This window comes from Anopheles coustani, chromosome 3, assembly GCF_943734705.1.
Source record: "Anopheles coustani chromosome 3, idAnoCousDA_361_x.2, whole genome shotgun sequence".
NCBI lineage: Eukaryota > Metazoa > Arthropoda > Insecta > Diptera > Culicidae > Anopheles > Anopheles coustani.
In genome coordinates, this window is record NC_071288.1 from 35,485,508 (window position 1) to 35,491,507 (window position 6,000).

Here is a 6,000-nt window from a genome sequence, read left to right on the forward strand (position 1 = left end):
CCCGTTCATAGTCTTATATTCATGGATGTTGTTTTTCCTACAATTGCTCATTTGCTTCACCACCACTGAGAGAAGTGGCTCTTCAATAGTTTCAACTTTTCCAAACATTACATCAATATTCGAAAGTAACCATTTTAGCAATTCGGCGTGCCCTCGGTTACAACACTTTTCCAACAGTTCTGCATAAAAGTCTTTCAATTCCTTGGAGTTTTTATCCCAAGCTTCGTTTTTACTCATCTTATCCATCAGGTGCTTTGTAATTTGCAAACAGCCTTCTTCAACAGCCTTTTCCACCAATTTCTTGTGATCCTCGTTGGATTGTGATCCTCGTTGGAAAAGAATTAAATCGCATGTATTAGAATGTAAGTATTCGTCGTATTGAGCAATAAAGCTACTTTCATTAACCTTACTGGCACTTAAAAGATTTCTCAGGACCTCAATGGTCACAATCTCGTCGTTTGTGGGAATGTCCATAGTAGGAAAGTGCTTTTTGATCTTACGCTTCAGTAGGCCATCGCGAAAATTCCATTCGATAACATATTTTTTCTTGAAAAATTCTAAATCGTTTCTAACACGTTGCTTTGCTTCTTCCGTTATTCCGTTCTTATCACAAAGATCCACCAAGTACTTAATAGGTGGTACGTTTTCCTCATTAGTAGCATTAATGTTAGCCCCCTTGTCCAACAACATTTTTATACAACTTATAATTTGCTTTCTGTTTTCGAGTGTAAGCTTCGCGAACAATAAAAATAGTGCCGTTTTATCTTCATATTTCGCATCGATTCGTAAATCCGCCTTTTTTAGCAGCTCTTCTAGATTTTCCGGATCAAGAGATTCCGCAGCTAGATGGATTGGGTACTTTTTAGTCGTAGGATTTTGCTGAAAAGAAGAAACATTTTTAGCGAATGATATTTTTCTTAGTAATGTTTTGGGTGTCATCGTTAACCTTAGATAATAGGGTCTATGGTATGTAAGTGATAGAAACACCGGAGAGAATTGTTAAGTTTTCTCCTCAATAACAGTAGCTTGTTGTTCATCATAAAATGTATAAATGGCTTGTCTTCTTTGATGTACATATAACGACACAATCAAGGAAATTTATTATTTTTCCTTAACACGTTGAACCCCTGCAGGGGGCCTGGTCAGAACTTTACGAATACACATGCATTTGCGTTTTTCCCTATGGGAGAGATAAGGGCTGACACCGATGACAGCATAGCCTTCCGTTTTCTGTACTAAAAATCAAAACGATTTTGATTCTTGCCGCAGAGCCTTGCTTTTTTATATACCAATAGATATTGTTGCTAGTAGATTCTAATGAGATTGTAAACTCATATAATTTTGATTTTTAACGCGTTGACTGCCAAGCGTTTTTAGCACACTTTTTTAGAACAATCTTTTATAATAAAATTTGCTTAAAACAATTATTAAACCAACGATTTTTGAAGGCAAAGCAAAAATTTTGCTACTCAAAGAACTGACAAAAAATATTACTATAGTTTTTATGTTGCATTTTCATTTGTTTATGGATAAAAAACGTTTTAGAACTTTTTAGAACTGTCACCCACTTTTGGGTGACATGGCAGTCAACGTGTTTACACGTTGACTGCCAAGCGTTTTTGGCACATTTTTTTAATACAATCTTGTCATGTCACCCAGAAGTGGGTGACAGCAAAAATCAGTTCTAAAAAGTTTTTGACCTATAAATAAATGAAAATGTAACATAAAAATTATAATAATATTTCATATCAATTCTTTGAGAAGCGAAGATTTTGCTAAACCTTCAAAAATCGTTGGTCAAAAAAATGTTATAAACAAATTTTATTAAAAAAGATTGTACTAAAAAAGTTTGCTAAAAACGCTTGGCAGTCAACGTGTTAACACGTTGACTGCCATGTCACCCAAAAGTGAGTGACAGTTCTAAAAAGTTCTAAAAAGTGTTTTATCCATAAACAAATGAAAATGCAACATAAAAACTATAGTAATATTTTTTGTCAATTCTTTGAGTAGCAAAATGTTTGCTTAGCCTTTAAAAACCGTTGGTTTTATAATTGTTTTAAGCAAATTTTATTAAAAAAGATTGTTCTAAAAAAGTGTGCTAAAAACGCTTGGCAGTCCACGTGTTAACACGTTGCGTACCAAGCGTTTTAGCACAAATTTTAGTACAATCTTTTTAATTACAATTTGTTTATAATATTTATTGAACCAACGATTTTTGAAGGCCAAGCAAAAACTTAGCTTACCAAACAACTTATTTTTAATATAAATATAAATTTTAATGTTGCATTTTCATTTATTTATGGGTTAAAAACTTTTAAGAACAAGAACAGCTGTCACCCATATTTGGATGACGCGGTACGGAACGTGTTAATAAATGTTACAAAAGAATCTGTTGTGTTAACACGTTGACTGCCAAGCGTTTTTGGAACACTTTTTCGTACAATTAAAAAAAAAAATTGCATATAACAAAAACTTAGCCCGTATATAAAGTATTTGGTATAAACACAAATTTCATGAAAAATAATAGTACTAAACAATTGGGTAAAATCCCAAATGAAGCCCCCCCCGGCGCCGCATCGTCATCATTTTTTCCACGTTTGCGCCTGAAAGTTATGCAATAGGTGGCACATCAATTCAGTTTGAATATTTGAACCGTTGATTTTCCGTTAGGAGCTGTAATGATTTGAACTAATCGGTTAAACTGAGTAAGATGGACATCATAAACCAGTGATTTGGAGTGAAAAAATGAGTACGAAACGGCGGCGCGCCCGCAGCGAGCGCAGCGAGCGGACCGCGCTAGGACTACCGAAAAAGGGAGTTTGTTATAAATTTGTGAAATAATTGATTGCGTAACCGAATTTTCATACACTCATGCAAGTAATGCATGAGGGAGTTTATGTTGTACATCCTTTCCAGTATAATCATCATCTTTAATTTAACAAGAATTCAATTCAAACGATTCACAACGGCATTTGTTTCACCAATTGCATACCTTTAAGGTACATCCGCTCACAAATGGTGTAGCCACGACAGCGATTTTGGCTGGGGGGGCTTCATTTGGGATTTTACCAACAATTGTTCTAAAACGCTTGGTAGTCAATGTGATAACACGTTGACGTAGACCTAGCGAAGTCCGTTTCAAACTCATTTCTTCAGTCCACGACGGGGGGACCTCATTTGGGATTTTACTTTTTTTCATAATTTAATCTTCATAATCAATATTTATAATCCCAGAAAAAAATATTTAAGTTAAAAGAGTTTTACATACCATGTTATACTTTGCCGAATAACTCAAACAAGTTCGTATGAAATCCTTTTTACCGGGTGTTTTGCATATAACTTCAAATAGCGACAACCCGTTTTTATAAGGTCCATTTACATCGTAACCCTGTTTAAGACTGGCCTCGAACGCTTGAAGATCATTTATCTGAAAACATATCATAACGGATCATGCAACAGTTTATACTTTTTTTAACTACAATATTCTTACATTTATTTGGTCCGTCATTTTTCTGCTACTCCGCAAAACGTTTTCGGTCTTGAATGATCACTCTCTAATGAAAAAAAATTACAAAAAATGTAAATTTCTTTTTCCTATGTACGACGGTTTTTTCTATCAACAACAGCGTAGGCTGTTCTGGAATGAAATGAAATTCAATCTGTGAGACTAGACGATTGATCATAGGTTGGGGCAAGAACCATCATTTCATATCGGATGTAGTTAATTCGGGTAAATATGGGTGACGGGAATGCTTAGATGTCTGCAAAGTGTTAAAGCTGATGGCATTCAATTGACGATGACCAACAGCACTTTGTAAAAAGTACAATACAACGAACGATCTGTAACGCAGTGACCATTATCTTAAACCTTAAGGTGCGCTTCGGACACTCGACCCGCTCACGTAAGCCCATAGTTATGCACCGTAGGGATTTTAGTACAATCCGCTGCCTTGTCAACGATATAAATTGAACAAGCTCTCTTAGCATCAAGATACGAACCGTGTTAGACGTTTCTCTTCAGTCATCCCAAATCTCATATGAAAAGGCCTTAGAATTCAAATTGTTGACCCCGAACTGGTGAATAATCCTAACTGTAGAACACTCCGAAAAATTAGTAATCGAACTGAAAACTGCAAAACTGTGGTAGCACGGCAATCCGTACGTTTCCTTTCGATTTTCTTTTCTTCCCGATAACTGTTATCTTTCTTGGGACTAGATAACAACACATGGAATGGATCCAAAAAGCCGAAAACCTACTGGCGATACGTGACCTTCCAAGACAGACAATTGCTGAGAAGTTACGAAAATTTCTGTGTACATTTTAAGAATAAAACGACGTTGTTTCTCACACGTGGCAAACTACTAACGAATTTTCCAAAGTATGTTTAATTTGATTATAAGACAAGGGGTTTCGATGTCATTGGATTTTTGTACATTCTAAAAAATTTGACTACGATTCGAGCATTTGGTACAACAATATCATCGGCCTGTATATTAACGCAGGTTCTGCGATATTATTTTTGCTACCAATTGGTCTATTCAATGATTTGCGTATTTAAACCGGTTGTTTTCCACAATCCACATTGCAAATATACTACCAAGACTCACAGATGAAAACAGAACGAATGGTAACAACCGTCACTTTCCAGTGGAAAAATTCCAGTCGGATTTTTTAGCTGACTTCTTTCTGCCAATCGCGATTTGACACTAAATCTCGAAATGAATACCACCCAACGATACTGGAATGTGATGAGCGTAGATGTAGAGTAGTGGGCATTATCTTAATCTTTCAGGCACACACTTCGGACTCTCGACCCACTCACCGAAGAGGGTGACATAAACAGGTGTTTTAGTACAAGGGCTGCCCCCAGTACTGCTTTAGGGCTGCTTTAGTACTGGCCTGTCACCCAGCCTCGCTAACACTTGCTCTTTTGGCAAGCTTTTCGATCAGGTTCCAACAAAAGCTTGGCGGCCGAGAAACCGGCGAAAGCGTTGTAGGTTTTCAAGCTTTTCCCTTTGAAAAAGTTCTTATAAGAAGTCGTAAAATTGATTCTCTTCGGCTTCCGTACGTAACATTGCAGGTTTGCTCGCCTTCACACCAAGGAACATACTTGCTCGCTTTTTATGAGTGTCTCATATTTTTATTTCTCTTCGAATAGACTCTGCGTAGGGAATAGGCGTACTCTCCTTCCGCTCGTGAATCATGCGTTGTGGTGAGTTGTTGGATCCAAGGAGTCGACTCGAGTCTCTGTTTTCCGTTCAATGCCTGGGCGCCCATCTCCTTCTTCTTCTTTGCGTAACGACCGTGTAGGTCACCTGCCAGCTCTCGTACAGGGGAGGGTCCAATCTCGGTTCGGATTCGAACCCACGTCGTCGTGATGGTAAGTCTCGACACGCTCATGAACCGATTTTCTAAGAGGCGCAACCAGCGATCTTCTATCTCGCCCACGCTCTTTAATTGATAGGAACGATTTAACCTCGATACTTGTGAGGAAAGGAAGTACTGTGTTTTTATTCTACTCTTTCAGCATGTCCGAAAACTTAGCTGTATCTCAATTCCCTTCCTTACGCTTGATATTTCTCCGTTAGCGGCATAGCCACGCGCGGTCCGGTATCATCGTAATTCTTAAAAGTCCGTTTGGTCGGTACGGACCAAACTCTCGGGAGATCCGCAAGTTCTATCCCAACTCCGGTTGCGATTACGATCTATAGTCGGCATAGTCACGGCGCGGACCGGTTGTACCGAAACAAGCTTCCTAACCCTGTCCGAAAGACTTGAAGATTGTTCGTTGGAATCTCTCTTCGATGGCGGTATAGTCACGTCGCGGACCGGATTCTCGGGTATCTTCAAGTCCAGGTCTTAGCATCACACGTTGTTTTCTCCAGTGTCGGCACAGTCACGGCCAGAGCTCGAACGCGTTGATACCAAAACCGAAGGATGCAAGTATAGAGTCAAAGGTGCTCGCGTTGTGGACGACTGACGCACACGATCAGGCTACC